General features: G+C 40.2%; 1 protein-coding gene across 2 annotated transcripts in view; it reads left to right on the forward strand.

Annotated features, from left to right (window-relative positions):
- Atg10 (autophagy related 10) overlaps positions 1-19975 on the forward strand; it is a 299820-nt gene that overhangs the window by 230383 nt on the left and 49462 nt on the right. The window lies entirely within an intron of this gene.

The raw sequence follows: 19975 nt of genomic DNA on the forward strand, positions 1-19975 counted from the left end.
GTGTGAGAGACAGAAATACTGCAGGTGCAGCGGCGTGTGAGAGACAGAAATACTGCAGGTGCAGCGGACAGAAATACTGCAGGTGCATCGGCGTGTGAGAGACAGAAATACTGCAGGTGCAGCGGCGTGTGAGAGACAGAAATACTGCAGGTGCAGCGGCGTGCGAGAGGCAGAAATACTGCAGGTGCAGTTGCATGCATGTGGTGTCAGAAGACAGCTGTGGGAGTCAGTTCTCTTCCATGACATGAGTTCCATAGATTAGGCTTGGATGATCAGTTTTGGTGGTGGTGGTGACCCACTGATCTGTCTCACCACACCATGAATACAATTATTAGCCACACTTTCTACCTAAACAGGCCCAGCTTCCTCCAACCAAAACAAGCATAAAGTTTTACTTTTTTCCTGATGTTTTTTCATCAAAGTATGATATACATTCTGAAAAGTATACAGACCCAAACTATGTAGATTGTTAAATATTATGTAGTGATTCTTCCTGTGTAACTTAGCTACCTTCTGGTCAAAACCCAGAACACTTTTAAAGTAATACACACTGCCAACCAGTCTTTCTACATTGTCTTACTACTACTTGTGGGCGTACAGGTCTCTCTGCTCCAGTTTTTAGCCATGATCACTCAATGTGAACATATTTTAATGCATATCTCTGTGTGTGTGTGTGTGTGTGTGTGTGTGTGTGTGTGTGTGTGTGTGTGTGTGTGTTGTCACCAGCTGTCCTATACACACACCTATCAGCACTGTTGGAGTTGGGGCTGCTACATAATCTGACCACTTTTTATGATGCCGCTCTTTTGAAGCTTAGCACTCAAGCGGCTAGTCTGACCGAGAAGCTAGAGTCTGTAGTGTGCTCCAGAGTAGTTACCAATTGTGTCTGTCCACTGTGCTCTTGTCTGGACTCATTATCTAGAAGCTTTACTGTTTCATCACTCAGATTATGTCTATGAACCACTGTAAATGGCTTTTGGTTTGGTATGAAGTATTGGCCACGTTGCTTTTTTTTCATAGATATTCAGTGAGCACATCACTTTATTAAAAGCTTGGCATCCCAACACTGCCCTTTCCCTTAGCGGTATATATGCTTGGGTCTGTGCTCCTCTCTCTACCATACCGTCTTTACTCCAGAGAAATGATACTATGTGGAATTACTTCATTTCATTCTTTTTTTCTTACCTATTCTTGATTCTTATAACTTTCACTTAATTTTTATAAGAAGCCTAATAATTTCCACAATCATACTGATACTCTGGTATTAAATTAGATCTGGATATCAAGTTAAGCAAAATGGACAATATTACACTATTGGTTCTTCCATTTATGGAGATGGTATATCCCTCCAGTAAAGTTTAAGATTATTTTTCTTAACATTATTTTATAGTATTTTACATAATACTGTATCTTTACCATGTATTTTACTGCATTTTCTTAGCTTCTCGTTTTATGTAGGGACACAACACATTCTTGATTTCAGAGGGAAAACTTCAGTATTGTGTAGCTCCCACATTTCTTTTTCGTGGATATTTTGTTCTGCAAATTTTCATACAAGTGGATGCCATTTAATGAGCATACTCTCCCCTACCACCCTCCCCCCCTCTCTCCCATTCCATTAGTCTCTTCTCTTCCCTTAGGCAATTTCACTTATACTCGAATATTTCTAGAGATAGATGACTTTATTTATCTCTAGAAAACCTAAGAACCACCAATGATAAATGTATGTGATATTTATCTTTTCGAAACTGGATTAATTCACTAAACATCATCTCCACACTCAGCTCTTTTCCTGCAAATGACATCTTTGTTTTATAGTCGCAAATTTCCATTGCATATACTTTGTTTATATCCATTCCCCTGTTGTTGCTACCTACTGTGGTTATGTATCTTACTATAATAAACAATGCTTCAATATACGTTGATATTCAAGTATCTCTGTGAAATGTTGACTTGGAGTCTCCTGGTAAACAGCTTACAGAGAGATACAGGCAGGCCAAGAGGCAGATCTGTTTTTTCCCTTTTGAGGATTCTCCATACTGACTTCCACCATGGCTGAGATAATTTTCTTTCCACCAGCAGTGTATGAGGTTTCTCCTTGGTCCATTTCCTCAACAGCAGTTGTTATTTTTCTAACGACTGACATTCTCAGTGAGGTAAGATGGAATCTCAGTGTAGTTTTGATGTGCATTTCTCTGATGGCTCCTGAGGTTGTTATCTTAGTTAGGGTTTATTGTTGTGATAAAACACCATGACCAAAAGCAACATGCAGAGAAGAGGGTTTATTTCAGCTTATAGTTCCATATCACTGAAGGAAGTCGGGGTAGGAATTCAAACAAGGGAAGAACCTAAGCAGGAACTGATGCAGAGGCCATCAAGGAATGCTGCTTACTGGCTTGCTCTTCGTGGCTTGCCCAGCCTGCTTTGTTATGGCAGCAAGGGCCGCCAGCCCAGGGGTAGCCCTGTCTATAATGGGCTGGACCCTCCCTGATTAATCATCAATCAAGAAAATGCACCACAGGCTTGCCTATCGGCCTGGTGCAGTCATTTTTCAATTGAGGTTCTCTCTTCCAATATGACTCTAGCTTGTGTCAAATTGACTTAAAAGTAGCCAGCCCAGAGATTGAACGTTTTTTTTCATATGTTTATAGGTCATTAGCATTTTGCCTTTTGAGAACTGTTCATTTTGTTGGCCTATTTATTGATTGGGGTGTTTGACTTCTTGTTTAGTTTTTTGAGTAGCTTATGTTAGGTATTAATCTTATCAGATATTAGCTAGCAAAGATCTTTGCCCATTCTGTAGGCTGTTTCTTCACTCTATTAACAATTTTCTCTTGCTGAATGGAAGCCTTTTGATTTCATGAAGCCCCAATTGTAGATCCTTGGCATTCTCTTTTAAGCAGCTGGAATCGTATTTAGGAAGTGTTAGCCTATGCCCAATCTTCGTGTGTTTTCCCTACTTTTTTCTTTAACAGTTTCAGAATTTCAGATCTCACATTCAGGTCTCTGATTCATTTGGAGTTGATTTTTGTGCACGGTGAGAGGGATCCAGACTTATCCCTCATGTGTAGATATCCAGGTTGTCTTGAACCATCTGTTGGAGAGGCTGCCTTTTCTCCACTGGGTACTTCTGACCCCTTCTTATCAGATGAGGAAGACTCCCCATTCCTGAATTTACTTAGTGTTTCATGTCATTTTTTAATCAAATGTCATCTAGTCATTTTAAGACAATCAAGTGATTTTTAGTTTTTATTTCTCTAATATGGTAACATGTTTCAAGCATTAAATCAGCTTTTTATTCTCAGGGAAAGAAATCCAATGTTGTTATCATACCCAGTGTAGCCAAGAAATGCAGGCTTTCCAGAGGAATGCATAGCTGTTTTAATATATTACTGGATTTCATTTGCTAATATTTTGCTTGGGACATTTTCATCCATATTCATAAAGGAACAGGCCTGTAATTTTCCTTTCTTATAATAGCTTTGTCACTTTTGGATATCAAGCATATGTTACCTTTGTAAAATGATTTGGGAAGGGAGCTTCTTTTCCTTTTCTGGAGGAGTTTTATGTTTTGCTGGTGTTATTCCTTCTTTAACTGTTTGGGAGAATTAATCAGTGAAGCCATCTGGGTTTGGAGTTTTCTTCATGGGAAGATATTTAATTAAAAAAAAGATTTTTTTTTTAAAGAAATCTACTATATAGCTCTCAATGTAATCAGGGCTTCTTTGAAGGTCATCTTCTCCGGGGGCCTGGAGTGGTCATGGCTGCTCTGAAGATTCCATTCTGATTGTTCCACTTTCAGATACCATAGAATGCATGGTTGTGTCCCCCAGGTTCATATATCGGACCATGAGTTCTCCACTGTGGTGGGACTGAAAGCAGAACAGTTTAGTTATAGAACTAAGTTATAGCCTAGTTATGAAGGAAGACGCTGGTGGTGGGATTATTACATCGTGAGAAGGGCCCCAGAAGCAGCTTTCTTCTCTCGGGTGAGCACACAGTTAGGAGAAGCTGTCTCTAAGCCAGGAAGCTGCCTTCCACCAGAGCCCATCCTCTGGAGCTGGTCCTAGACTTCTTGCCCTACTGAACTGTGAGAAACAAATTTCTGTTGCTTATTAGCCACCCCAGGCTGTGGTATTTTTATTATGGCAGCCTAAGTGAAGTATAATAGACTATCATAATTAATATATACCTACATATATTGTATGAATAATAGACTATGTATCATAATTAATATATACCTACATATATAGTATGTACAATACACTATGTATCATACCTACATATGTTGTATGTATAAAGACTATGTGTTGTAATGTATACCTACACATGTTCTATGTATAATAGGCTATGTATCATTATATATATATATATATATTTATATATATATATATATTCTATGTATCTCTCTCCTCTTTGAGACATGTGGTTTCCTTTAAATATATGACTTGATTATTTACCCTTCTCTTCTAAAATTCTTGGTCATTTTATCTTCAGATATAGGGCTTCTGCTACATGGTTCCCTCTCTGGGACTCCAACTCCAGATACTTGCTCCTTTCTCCATATATCATGTCTGTTAATACTGTTCCCTGCTTCTCTCCTCCCCACCTTCATTGTGTTTCTCTGTGCTTCATTCTGGGTATTTTCTTTCATGGACAATATTTTTTAATTATTTGCTGTGAATTTTTTATAATCTTTAGAATTCATTCTTTGAAGATTTTATACATGAATAAAGTACATCCTGATTAATGTAAAGCCCCACTCTTTTAATTTTTAATTAAGATATAATTGCATCATTTCCCCCTGTTCCTCCCCCCTCAAATCCCTCCTATGTTCCCCTACTGCCTTTCAGATTCATGGCCTACTATTCTTTATTATGATTGCACATATATTCAAATAATTAATGCAACCTGCTGAATTGGTTTAGTGTCTCTTGGACTCCCTTGGCCAACAACTTGAAAGGAATTTTCTCATGCCTGGTGCTGGGTTTTTATTAAATTATCTATTACTCTTGGAGGAAACATCTTTACTCTAAGTGGTATAACATCATTTAAACTATATAGATTCATGAAAACACACACACACACACACACACACACACACACATATATATATAATGTATTTTAGGTAAATGAAGAAAATGTGATTCCTTGTGGCATTTTCAAGCATCCTTTGGTGATGTTTATCCCTCCCCCTTTTTTCTTCATTTTTCCATTTTTCCCTTAATGTCATCTCCATCCCACCTATTTTATCCCCCAAAAGTTACTTACTTTCCTGTGTGTGTGTATGTGTGAGTGTCTGTCCCACTGTGTGACCATGGGCATGGGATCATGAGTGGCCCCTCAGTGGCTACACAAATGAAGATAATTACCCACCCCAGCCCATCATTAGCCAATAGTTCAGCAGGGAGAGGGAGAACCCTCCCCAATTAGTGGTTGGTTGTTGGTAGTTCTTGTAGTAGCCCAGGGCAGACTCAGTTCATTATCTGCCTGCTTTGACCTCTTGAATCCTGGGGTGACAGGTATATACCACTATTCTCTATTTAGTTAATTAAAATATTTTAGCCAGCCATGGTCACTCACATGCAATTCCAATACTTAGGAGACTAAGCCAGGAGAATCACTTTGAGTTGCAGGCCTTAAAATACACTGTAAGTCCTAGGTAAGCTTGGCCTAGAGATTCAAACTCTTATCTCAAAAAAAAAAAAAGGAAAGAAAGAAAGAAAAGAAAAGAAAAATGCAAGCTTTCTTGAGCATATTATTGGAAATTGAACTCCATGTCTGATAATGGTGTTATCCATGGTGATAATATCTGTATCATATGTGTTGTTTATCTTGTCTCTTAGTTCTTTGGGGGTTTGGTTACGTCTTTTCGTGTGTGTGTGTGTGTGTTTGATAGTTACCTTTTATTTAGCCACAGATATCAAGAATATAACATTTTATGTGGATAATAGACATCTTATTTCTACCCAGAGAAGATTTCCTTTCTTTTAAGTATGCAGCTGGTTTAGGGGCACTAACAATTCTAATCACATAAATCCAACCAAGACTGATAAGTTTTGAAGCTAGGTTTTGGTTCCTATGAGGACTGGTCTGTTTCCAGGGCCCTAAGGTTTAGAGTGTAAGTCTTTCAAACCACACCCCAAATCTCTGTGTTTACAGAGCCCGTCTCCTGCCGTAGACCCTGAGCTTGCAGTGTCCGCAGTCATCCACGTCCCGTACTTCTCTCTCTCAGCTCTCTCTCCTTCTGACCCACAATTCCTCCCTGTCTTCTCTCTCTCTGTTGCCTTCCCACAGAAGGTGGCTCTCTTTTCATCTTTCTAAGAGGAGACCTGGCTAGGTATGAAACTCTCTTGAGCTGGGACATTTGAAAGGACTTACTAACATCTACCTCCTCTCCACATAGTTTCTACATGACTGGGTAGAGCGGTTTAATTAGGACAAGAGGAAAGAATACATGCCGAGGATAATCTGAGGAAGCCAGCAGGTTTGGAATCGGGGAGGATTAGTGTCCATCCTTTCTTTCTTCTTCCTCCCTTCCTCCCTTCCTCCCTTCTTCCCTCCCTCCTTCCCTCCCTTCCTTCCTTCCTTCCTTCCTTCTTTTTTCCTTTGCTGTGGATGGGCTAAATCAAACTAGGTGATGTCTAAGTTTCTATGTAATTTGAAATTCTAGGATTCTATTAAATGAAACTGAACTTCATTTAGGTTAATTTAGAAGTTTAATTAGAACTTAAAGTTTCTCCTGTAGTGATAAGGAGGCTTATCATCATAAAGAAAACTTCTGGGTTTTAATTTCAGCACACTAGTTCCCACTTGTATAATACTGAACCACCTTCTTTCCACAGTGCACAATGGAATTGAAGCTCTTGTGTCCAGAAGGAACTGTTTGCAATATTATCTGCTAGGAATTTGCTAGTGGGTCATTGTACAGTCATACAAGGAAATAGTTTCATCTCTTCCTATCTTGTATTGTGATTTTGATTATTTTTATTACTTTTTACATATGCATCGCAGGTTCTGAATCATTCTCTCTTCATGCCATAAGTGGCTCCTTATGTTCTTGTATTATATTCTTACTATTTTTTTCCTGTCTTCTCCCCCTTACTCCTAGTTCCCACTTGTCCGCTGCAAGTCATCACTTTCCCTGTGCTCTGGAGAATCTGTTCTCCACAGTGTGGCAGCAGGACATGTCCCAATGTTCTTCCTGTGTTCTCTTATTGAGTAGAACCTGCCTTCCGTAGCATGGCAGCAGGAGGACGTGTCCCTGTGTTCTCTTCTTATTGAGTAGAACCTGCCCTCCGTAGCATGGCAGCAGGAGGACGTGTCCCTGTGTTTTCTTCTTAGTGAATATTTGTTCAGCCGTTGTCTTCAATTGAACCCTGATTCTCTTAAGGAGATGCTGCTTCCCCTGTCGCCTTCACTTTCCTCTTCATCTCAAACTGCTGTTAAGAGCTCATAACACTGTTACCCTTGTAAAACTCACCAGCTCATTAGAAGCCCAGGCCAACACCCTCCCCAAGTGTCCTTGGGTTCAGATGCTGTCTAGTAGCATTCCAGGAGACCCCCCCCCCCAGCTTCTCAAATCCCTCATTCTGTTAACTTCCCTGCTTCTTAACATTGTGGGTTCTGCTCCTCAACTCTCACAGCTCCCCTACTCACCATCAGTTACATGCTCCAAGTCCTTATCGTTCTCTTTCAAATTTCTTAATATCTTTACATTTTTCCAATATTCGCACAATTTTAAGTCTAGGGATAAAAAAAAAAAAAAAACCCACACCGTTGAGGCTTTCTTGAGTTCAGTGGCCACAAAGCCCAGACCTGCTGAGTCATTCTGTTGTGCTCCTTTTAAACTCACTTCTTTGGCTCCATGGGGAATATTTGACATCTTCTCTTTCATGGCTCAACCCCTCCTTCCTCACTGAGATCTCAGAGTAAGGGCAGATGTGCTGTGCAGAGAACCACTTCATCTCTTTGTAGTGCCCATGCCCAAACTGGCATTCTCTGTCGTGGCTTCTGTTACAGAAGGAGCTTTCCGGCCTGTTCATTGTCTCTGCATGCTCAGATAGGATCTTTCTTGTAGCAGCATGTCTCCTTGACATAGGGTCTTCCATTATTTGTCTTTTGTCTTGAGACGCTTCCCTTTCAAAGGTTATAAACACACAGTTCATAGATATAAACAAGTATCCTAAATATTTTAAAAGATACTCAAGCTAATTTATAAAACAGTACAACATAAAACTCTACTGAAATGTCGTTTTTACCTTACTGCATTGGCAAAAGCATAGAAGTTTGAGCACACATTGTACTTGAGAAAGGAGCACTGTCTCTTTAGAGCCGACTTTCTCTGGCACTGGAGGATTGAACCCAGGGTCATGGTCATGCTTGGGTTCTACCCTGAGCTATAGTCTTTATCCCGGAAGGGACAGTTTTGTATTGTACTGCTTGGGGTAAAATAAATAAATAAGTAAATAAATAAATACAATAAAAAAATGTCACCTACTCAGAGTAAAGGGCTGGGAAAAGGCTTATCAAAAAATGTCATTTTACTGAAAGTTTATACTATTTAGCAAAACTGCCAAGTGCATATAGCCTTTGAGCTCGGTGTCTGTCTCAGGTTCACCCTGTATTAGAGCCGTGCATCTTAGAATGACCTCAGGACTTGACCTTTTGCTCTGCCTGGGTGCTTCTATCCAGTCCTGTGCCTCTAGATGTCCCTTTGTAAACAACTGACTCTAAAGCCAGGTCCTGAGCTCAGAAGTTCCTCTGGCTACCAACCAGCTTATCTGCACAGCCCATTCGTTCACAGTAGCTTAACTGAGGTTTACTCTGCAGCCCTACTAGTCCAGCCCCCAAAGGTCTAAAGTTCCTCATTCCAACAACTCATGCCACAAAGCCGGGCAGTGGTGGTGCATGCCTTTAATCCCAGCACTCAGGAGGCAGAGACAGGCGGATCTCTGTGAGTTTGAGGCCAGCCTGGTCTACAATAGGAGCCAGGACAGGCTCCAAAGCTACAGAGAAACCCTGTCTTGGAAAACCAAAAACCAAAACCAAAAAAAAAAAAAAAAAAAAAAAAAAAAACCAACAACTCATGCCACATGCTCTCCCAGCTCCACCCGCCCCAGCCTTTGATTTTTACTTAACTGTGAACAATTTTATGTATTCCTTGAATTCTTTCTGCCTTATGGCTAAGAGCCAGTGTATTTATTCCTTGACTTTATACCACTTTTAGCCTTACTTCTCAAAGAGGTTGCCCTTGTCCACAATCTCCAGTTTCTATTCAACCTTTGCCCTCACACTGGAGCCAGTTGTCATCTTCCAGGCTGGGAAGAGAGCTGCTTCTCGCTTTGGCCCTGGCACCATGTCTCCTTGCCTTTGCTGCTCCTAACTAACTCCCTCATGCCTACCAGGCGACCTTCTGTCTCTAACCACCATCTTGTATTAGCCCCTTGAACAAAACCCAGAGAAGGCTAAGTGACAACACATAACGCTGTGGGTGCCTGGGATGGAGAAGCATAACAGCAAAGTAAATGGACCGCCTTGCCTTGTGTCTACTGATTAACCTGCAGCATTCTTGTTGGCCACTCTTTGGCAAAAATATGCTCTAGCTAGTCAGGGAGAACAGCAAATATGAGATGGTCTTTAAAGGTAGCATCTGATCGCTATGGTAAACACAAAGCATGTCCCAGCCAGTGGTAGATAACAGCCACTCTGTTATCTAGAGCACTAGAATGCAGGGTTTCTGGGTCTGGACTTATGTCTCTGATGCATTCCATTAAATCTGGTTTGAACACTGGGATGAAAACATGATAATTTTCTGTCCCCATAGTGCTTCACAAGACCTTGTGCTCTCTTGCTGCAGTCTCATCCTGGTCTCTGCTAGCTATCTCTCTGCTGTAGACACATTGTTTCAGAATTATTCCAGCTAGAGTTGCCCCTTTTTTATTTGGAGCCTTAGACGGCATCATTTAAGTTGACTTTTGAACAAATCTGCTCACGTTTGTTCAGCATCAAGTTCACCAGTTATGATAGTCTTCCTCTATCACTTCAGTGTGTCTAACTGCCTGAGCTAGTCATTGGCCTAAGATAGAAGACGTAGGTCTCTCTCTACTCCTATCCGTGGGCTCCCTTACTATGGCCTTCTAATATTTCATCATCTGCATATATGCGGGCTGTATTATAGCCACAAACATTTAATTACGGATGACAAGATGCTTCCAGAAATGTTATTGATCTTCAGCAATACTAAATTACCTCTAAAGAAACTTACCACAACTTCTGAAAGCATGTAGTCAGAGCTTTCCTCTGTAGCTTTGTAGCCTGTCCTGGAACTAGCTCTGTAGACCAGGCTAGCTTCAAACTCACAGAGATCCACCTGTCTCTGCCTCCCAAGTGCTGGGATTAAAGGTGTGTGTCACCACTGTCTGTTTCAGGGCTTTTCTTATCAGTAAAACTAAAACCAGAAAATGTGACATTATAATGAACCACATGTGTGAGGTTTGTAAGTTTGATAGGAATAATTTATTGGAAGCAGATGAAGATTAGTAATTTACAAAAGACTTGCAGTTGCATTGTTGTTGCAACAATTGTAATAGGCTTCCAATTATAATTACCATTATGATTAGGCAAATGAGATATGATTTTTAATATAAAAATTACTGAATACTCATTCTCACCTTCAGCAAATGAAAGTATGAGCACATCACTGTCTCCAGCTGCCAGGGATCTTCTGGTACATGAGAAGACACTCGCTGTATGTGTCACACAGCAGTTGATCAGACAATTCTGTAGTTTATCCAGAACCTTCTGGAGGAGAGCAGAGAGGAGGCGCTTTCTTGTCACATGGTAGCCAACAGTTGCCTGGGCTCTTGAGGGGAAACATAAGTAAGCTGACTAAAGAAGAGCACACAGGAAGGTCTTCTGGGCTTAGAGGATTGCTACCACACGTGTTCATCTATATCACATTCTCAGTGTCTTAGAGGATGGCTACCACACATGTTCATCTATATCACATTCTCAGTGTCTCCCCAAGTTCATGACACATCCGAGGCTATTCTTCAATATTTCCTAAATAACTTAAGTGATGACATGCAATTTATACTTATTTTTGAAATTCCCATGTATCAGTAAATCAGGCATAACTTTACTGTGTCTTCTACTTAAAGGGCCTTCCACTGGGCTGAAGTCCTTTTAAGAATTGTCTGGGAAGAGCCACTTTCTAGCTCATTCATGTGGTTGTTTGGTTCTTGGTGGAACTCAGTTCCTCCTAGTCTATCAAAACAGAGCCTCCTGTTGTTCTTTTCCATGTGGTTTGTCCGTGTGACATCTCAGACATGATAGGTTGCTCTGTCAGAGCCAAGAAGGGAGAGAGCAAGAGAGAATGACAGCAAAGAGAAAGTGTGCCACCAAGCTGATTAGATCGCGGCCTTGCACCAAATCACGAAAATGGCATCTCTTCACATGGCCATGTTCAGTTTGGTAGATCAGATCACTAAGTCTGCCTGATATATACATAGCAAGACTAGATTTCACGGAGAAGTAAATGCAAGGCAATTAAGGATTATTGAGTCAGTTTGGAAAGCTGCCTACCAGGCTTTGTTGACTTTGTTAATGATGCTAGTCTGAGAAATATATGAGTGTGTGTGTGTGTGTGTGTGTGTGTGTGTGTGTGTGTGTGTTTGTGTATACACATGTCATTTAAGGTATATATACATGTGTATATGTGTCATTTAAGGTCAGGCATAGTGACACATGACTATAACTTAATACCCAGGAGGCCAAGGCAAAGGAATCATAAGTTCAAGGACAGCCTGGGATGTATAGTAAGTCTGTCTCAAAACAAAATAAAATAACTTTAAGTAAACATCATTTTCGGTAAGAAATAGCTAGTCTGGGTAAGAAGAATGGCTCAGTGGTAAAGAGCAGAAGGACCTGAATTTAGTTCCCAGCACCTATGTTAGAGAGCTCACAAATATGCCCTTAGCTCCAATGCCAAAAAACACAATGCCACCTTCTTGCCTCCCCTGGCACACATATGCACGTGCACACACACATACACACACACTCAGAGAGAGAGAGAATAATTTTTTAAAAAAGGAAATGAACAATAGTTCATTTTGTTTTGAAACAAACAAAAACAAATGCTAACACAGATAATATACCATCCATATTGGCTGTATTTTAAAAAATATTTCCAAATAGTTACACTGTAATAAATAATGACCTTCTGAGAACTCAAAGACCCAAATACAAGGGAGTGTGTTGCAGCAGGCTTAATCAATGTTTAGTGTTGATAGAATGTAAAATCGAAGCTCCAAGGATAGAAATCAAATTGCCTTTCTGCAGAAAGATCCTCAACAATTGAAAAACAGCTCTATAAAACTGGAACAGCATGATGATTTAGAAAATAGAAACTGCAAAAGTATTCTGTAGATCCTAGATGTGTCCCCAGTGCTCATTACCTTGTCTGCTTCAGAGTCAAAAGGAAGGGCAACAAAAAGAGACTCAAATTAGTGAGTTTCGTTTTGGCCCTGGGCCACACTGGCTTGAGAATATTAACTAAGTATATCCTGGTCTGAAAATAAATCTTTGTTATTTTCAAACAGGTTTCCTTCTCCATTCCCAAACCAGAATACTGGCATGAAATTACTCATTTCTATCCAAGCTTGTTTGATGAATTCTTTAATGAATGGATTTCAATGTTCTAGATGGTAAATGATACAGTATAGCCAAGGGAATATTAATTACTGTTTTGAACAACACCATTAAGTTGCTCACCTTAATAATCTACATTACTTCAGGAATTTTAATTGGACATGTATGGAACTAGAGATCAGTGACCAACTGGCAATGTTTCTCTAACAGATCCTCCTAGATATTTTCCCTCTGCCCAGGAAATGTCTTGCCCTAGCAATAGATTATTATGATATGTTTTGTCAATAAAAGTTGTGGTATTGTATATTTTCATTGGATTTATTTGAGGTATGCTAGTAAGAATGAAGAGCATGACAACTTGAACTTGTCTTGCCTACAACGCATTTCACAGAAACAGAATATCTAACCGCTGGGATGAATGCTGAAACCTGTGGTGAAGCTGAGAACGCCTTGGACTTCAGAATTAGACAGACGTCAGGTTCCGCTCCGCCTTTACTAGTTATGTGATGTTCGTGGCATTTAGCTTCCTTGGATGTTCAGTGTCCTCCACACAAGAGGGAAGAAATGACAACGGTGATGGTGGTCACAGATGAGTTTTGTGATGCACTTACTACAAAACAAATACTGGGTGATTTGTGTGTATTATTTAACTTCTGTTTTTATTTTTTTAGATTTACTTATTTATTTTTTATATGAATGCTCTATCTCCATGTTCAATTTTATGCCATCAGATCCCACTATAGGTGATTGTGAGCCACCATGTGGTTGCTAGGACTTGAACTTAGGACCTCTGGAAAAGAACCAGTGCTCTTAACCATTGAGCTATCTCTCCAACCTGCACTTCTGCTTTTATTACATCATACTACATTCCTTTTTTGTTTTTATTTACTTTTCTGTTTTACCTGGATAATTTGTGTTAGGAGGTTTTAGATTTAACGTTTTGCTTGATGAATCTATTTCTTCTGTCATATCTTCAGCGTCTGATACTCTTTCTTCCATCTCTTGTATTTTGATGGTGGGGCTTGCATCTGTAGTTCTGTTCACTTACCCAGATTTTCCATTTCCAGAATTCCCTCAGTTAATGTTTCTTTATTGCTCCTATTTCGATTTTTAGGTCTTGAATAGTTTCCTTTGCCTGTTTGTTTTTTCTTGGCTTTCTTGGTATTTCTTGGATTTCTTCCAACTTTTTGGTTGTTTTTTTTTTTTCTGTTTCTTTAAGGGAATTTTTTATTTCCTCTTTAAGCATCTCTATCATCTTCATAAAGTTGGTTTTAAGATCATGTTTTTTTTTTGTTGTTTTGTTTTTGTTTTGTTTTTGCTTCAGCTTTGTTGGAATATTCAGGTTTTGAGGTTGTAAGATAGGTGGGATCTGGTGGTGCCATATTGACTTGGCTGCTGTTAATTGTTTTCTTACACTGACGTTTAGGTATCTGGGTTTGAGATGATTAGGTCTAGGCCCTGACTTCTGAGTTTGTCTTTGTTGAATGGGTGTTTTGTTCTTTGGTTTCTACTTCCTCATTGGTTTCCTAGTCTTGGTGGCCTGGACTTCTGATGGCTGGTGTGACCTCTAATCTAGTAGGGTGTGTCTGTACATGTTGGAAGCTGGCCTTCTGGTGTTAGCATGGCCTTTTGTGCAGTGGTGAAGGGGACCTTTGGTCTTCTGATTGGTGTGGTCTGCACCTGAGCAGTTTTAGTCTGTTCTGACCAGTGTGGCCTGTGCCTGAGTTACAGAAGTTCACTGAGACTGGGGACAGGGCCTGGCAGCAACTGAGTGATGGGCTGGGATGGTGTGGGCTGTGGGAAGGGTCTATGAGGTATAAATAAATTCCTAACCAATATGTATGTGTGTCAGAAACTACTTTTAGCTATATAAACCTTTTGTGGTGTGTTATGTAATATGTTTTCATATACACATATACATGCATGCATACAAAGAACATATATTTATTGCCAAGCAGTGTGGTTCACATACATTTATCTCATTCTATCCTCAAAACAGCGCCATGATAAAGATTACAAGAGAAAATTCTTAGTAAGTACATACAGAGAAAGACAGAGAGAGGAAATTTTCAGATGCTAACATCACTGTTTCTACCTTTACTTCTGCTCACCTGAGACCAGTCACAGATCTAGTTAGATTCTAACTTAGCTTTTGTAGTGTAGAGGTGAGACTCTTGGGGAAGTTTATAGAACCCCACAGATGGGGGCATCAGCTTTGCGTGCAGGACCGCGTGGTTCCGCCCACTGCAGGTTCTGTGTACGTGCTCCCTCCCTTCTTAGTGCTTTGTTATCAATCCTCATGGGGGATGGCACTTGAACTCTTAGATCTAATTTTCACCTTTAGGTACTTTTTGACAGAAAGAACATTGGTAATTGTTTTTATTAAGCAAGTTTGGCTGTGCTTGTCACAGTAGCGAGGACTGAATGGTGGGGATAAACCTGCCATCAGTGGTTATGGCAGCTTCATTCTATTTGCTTTCCTGATCTGGGCTGTTTTTACATGATTTCAGAATCTCTTCTTTTTGCTCATATGTAGTTAACAATCTGAATGACACATTCTTTATAATACCACACTAATTCTGTCCATTACATCACTTAATTTATAGGAGTGCTAACACCAAAATCGATAAACATTATTTCTAAAATGTCAAGAGTGTTAATCACTGGTGTGAATTTAAAAAAAAAAATAAGATTCCAGAGTGTCTTTGCACGGAGCCCGCTGTGCTGTTGTTGAGGCACACCTAACTGGAGCTGCAATATGGGAGACTTAAATCATTAAGACTCTGTCAACTTTAAAAATGTGTGTCGGGAGCTATTTTTAGCTTCACGGGATCTTTTGTGCCATATTGTGGAATTCTGTTAGCAGAGAAAGGGAGAGACTACATGTCTCAGAGAAGATTGTTTCAGGTTGTTTTGAGACATATCAACAGTTGCTAAGGAACCATCTCTAATGCTTCTGGGAAATTCTGTAATACTTCGCTTAGAAATTGGGAGATATATATATATATATATATATATATATATATATATATTTGTATGGAGCAAATCTTCTTGGACAAGGAAAGCATATGAAGGGTGGTATTAGGGAACAGTTTCAAACTGGAAAAAATAATTTTAAAGGTTCCTAGAAGATTGAGTTTAAATGGGGCTTCCTAGCACCGTATAATCTCCTCTCAAGGAATCCTGGAAGCCTTCATTTACATCTGATTTTAGAACAAGTAGCATTTTAAAATCTGGTCACATTTCAGTTTATTTTCCATGATTGATGCTTTAAAATGGAGATTAGCACTTCTTTTCACATGGAGAATTAATTAGCATTCTAGGATGGTGGTTTCACTGATTTCGTCTCCTGTTAGTGGAAAACTGGATCAGTAGTAAACATTTTATACGCGCTGACTTTTTCTAGAGCCTGCATAGACATTCTTGTCATCTAATGGACAGTCCCCTCTTTTCACGTGGCTTTGTGGAAAGTGAGAAGACGGTCACAAGCCAGCTTTTGGGAGGTGGATGTTGCTGGGGGAATCAGGTTAGCCGTGTTTCATCAATTCTTTTTCATGATCCTTGTGAGGACTGTGGGCCAGTGACTGGTGACATCCTCATGTCCTTTAACCTTTACATACCTGGCCAAACAGGAGGCTGCCCTTTCATGGGAACATTGCTTTGAGACAAAATAATTTTAACTGTTTGATCTACAGATTTTATTACTTCTGGAGTCACTTAAATCATAGAATAGAAATGACCTACCTCCCTCCCTCCGTCCTTCCCTCCCTCCCTCCGCATCCTTCCTTCCTTCCTCTCTCATTCACAAAGTGGGCACCTAATATGAGAAAGTTGTTCTAGTTAGCACTGAGGATGTGGCACAGTTAACACACTGTAGCCTAACAGGGAGACTGCTCAATAAACAAGCCGTTGCAAAGGAACAGACTGGAGAACCACCGTGACTATTGCGAAGACAATCATCTATCTGGCGTGGTATACGGATTGAGGAAAACCCCTCCTCACACACAGCTTCTTCTCCTTGAGTTCTACATGTCTCTTTTGTTCCCCTACACACCATGTTGTTTCACGACCTCATGCCATTGCTTCTATGGTTTTGTCCAGACCAGTCTTCCTACCTGCTAGAGTCTCTCAGCATATCTATCTTCTTGGTCCTTCCGCTACATCTGCATTTCTCGGTTTAGCATACCTGAGTAGAAGCTGCTCTAGGATGCTTTGTCTCCTACAAAGTTCAACCTCCTCTAGCCAGTCTGACTCAAACTACATAGGTATGTTTTTGGCCTTCAGATTGGAGACCATATGCCAAGTACAGTGGTAATTTAAAAGATGCCTGGATATCAGATCATTGTATGGACAGGGAAACCCAGACAAGTCTTGGTGTTGCCACTTTCTGCTCACACTGAAGCTTTTCCAGCACCTAAACATGCCAGTAAAGTGGGATCAAACCAGTTAACGGACTCAGAATCTGCAACACAGAAGTAGTTCAAGGGCCTGATATTGACAGTATTCGTTGGGGGCATAGAAACTATGTTTAAAATAAATAAAAATGATGACAGCAGTGAGTAAAATACCAATGAATGATTCCAGCAGTTATGTGATAGAGGAATATAAACGAGATGCAAAAGCCATAGCCCTTGCGTTTATGTTGCAAACTCAGCATTAATTCTGAGTCTGAAGCCCTGACTTTGCACTCCAATCAGAATATCAACCAAAAGATGTTTCGCTAGTCTTTCAGTGACTATGTTAACAACGGAGTTTGTGTTAGAGGTGCAGTAAAGGTCATGACTGAAGTAGGCCAACTGTGGTATTGGTAAGTGAATTTCTTCCTGTGTTACAGAAACAGAAGTCATCTGAGAACTTCTCAGCCACGCCTCAGAAATCTCAACTGAATGGTTGTGGCTTTGTGCTTGAATTGGCTGCTGTCTCCATAGGATAAACTGTTGATCATCATCATCCATCATATAAAATAGTAGCATGTAGCTAGCTGTGCTGTCTCATGCTTGAAATCCCAGCATACAGGAGGCTGAGTCAGGAGAATCAACTCTAGTCTGGGACCAAATTGAATTTCATGAGTTTCAGTACAGTCTGGGCTACAGAATTAGATTGTGGAGCACAACACGTTATGGAAGCAAATGTTCCTTGCGTATATGGAGGAAACTTGGAAATGTTTGTTTGTTTGAGACAGGGTTTCTCTGTGTAGCCCTAGTTGTCCTGGAACTCAGTCCATAGACCAGGCTGCCCTTAGACTCAGATCTGCCTGCCTCTGCCTCCCAAGTGTTGGGATTAAAGTTATGTGCCACCGTCACCTGAAAAACTTAGAATTCTTAATTTTAGGTACCTCCCTGTAGATGAATCCTATTCAGACCACACATTTGGAGCCATGGTCTGACAACATATGGAAATATAGGATGTAATTAGTGGTCCTTCAGCTCCCAGGTTAGAACAGAGCTAACGAAATAAGAAGTAGCAGAACATAATAGCTAAGGACTAAGGCTTTAGATTTAAAGCCAAAGCTTGGATCTGAAGAGATGGGTCACAGGTTAAGAGCGTTGGCTTGCCCTTGCAGAGGGCCTGGGTTCAGTTCCCAACATGTGCCTAGTGGCTCACAACTGATTGAGTCCAGTTCCAGAGAATAGGATGCCCTCTAATGGATTCTGAAGGCACTGCATGCATGCTATACACTTACACACGCAGGCAAAACTATTCATACATATAAAATAAAAAATAAGTAAAGCCAAAATTGCCAAGTTCTAATACTAGATTTCCCAAATGAATTGTCAAACCTGGAGCAAGAGCAAAATACTGAGCCTTTCCGTGCCTCAGTTTCTTTACCTGTAAAATGCTTTAAGATCTCACTTAATATTTCATGAACTAATAAACAGCTATTCTGAATAGGACCTAGCCCATAGTATGTAGTCACACACAGTACATATTAGTTGTCTCTAATATTAATGATCTTACCTCAAGCTGATAATAAACCTAGTATTCATTAAATCATTTGCCAGATTTAAAATTAACTCTATTATATAGTCCGTGGAGGAGTTCAAATAACAAATATTGTATTTATATCGAGACCCGTGGCTTTTATCCTGTCAGCAGTCACATTTGGTGGGCCATCTGTCAGCGATCATGGTTTTCTAGAATCTACCACTAAGGTGAATAACTACCCATGTGGGCTCTGGGGATCTCAGAGGCACACTGACTATGCCGTTACACCGTGAGCCCAGAACTGTGCATGCCAGGATCAGAGGCCACCACACTCTGGGGTTTCAAAGAAATAAGTGTCATTCTTAAGAAATTTAGTCACGCCATCCCTGATACAGTCATAAGAATAGTGTTGTAATTTGTGTGCCATATACTGGGTTTTAACAAGGCATTTAAGTCTGTTGAGCAAGTTGTAGAGTCCAAAAATCCTGCAAAGACAGACTATGTGGGGAGTTTATAAGCAGCATTTATTTACTCTGTAAAGAAATGACGGTGAGAGTTATAGATGCAGACAAGATAGCAAATGCATTTACAGTGACTAATAGCACCGAACACGGCTGCATTCATGCACCATTATCATTTGCTATCTCGTCTTCTGTTTGTTTAAGATGCCCTTTGTTGCCTTCAAAGATTGAAATTCCATTATAAGCTAGAAGGTTAGGTCAGATAAGAATGCATCCAGTCTCTACTGTATGCAGATGGTAAAAACAAATTATTAGTTGGAATATGAATAATCTTATTACATACTGTCTGCATGCCAGTGTCTGCACACTTGCGGCTTGTAGTCAGAATGATGAATGGCAGTGGTGAGGCTGCTGCTAAGCTGTGCGTCACTGTAGTCAGATTATCAATCCCTAAGCAGAGAGAGAGTCTCTGAAATTTCTCTGGATCACCCCTGAGTGTTAGAGATAAGTTTCATCCTCTTAGTAACGTCACCTCTTACAGTCAATCATCAATAACTAACAAATAGAGATTTATGGAGTTGGCATAAAAGGCTCCATGAGAGACATCACTGTTCATGAAACAGAAAGCTATAGACTGAGCTCTTTTCTACAAAGATGGGTAATAATACATAGACGATACAGAAGAGCTGCTCAATAATAATGTTACTATTGATAATAGTAGCACATAAGGGGCTGAAGAGATGGTGCAGTGATTAAGAGCGTGTAGTACTCTCACAGAGGACCCTAGTTCATGTTCCAGCACCCATGTTGGGCAGCTTACAATTCTCTGTAACTCCTGTTTCAGAGAGATTAAATGTCTCTGGCCCCTGAGTCTCCTGTACTCACATTATGCTCACACCACACACACACACACACACACAGAGAGAGAGAGAGAGAGA

The sequence above is a fragment of the Microtus ochrogaster genome, chromosome 19, assembly GCF_000317375.1.
Source record: "Microtus ochrogaster isolate Prairie Vole_2 chromosome 19, MicOch1.0, whole genome shotgun sequence".
NCBI lineage: Eukaryota > Metazoa > Chordata > Mammalia > Rodentia > Cricetidae > Microtus > Microtus ochrogaster.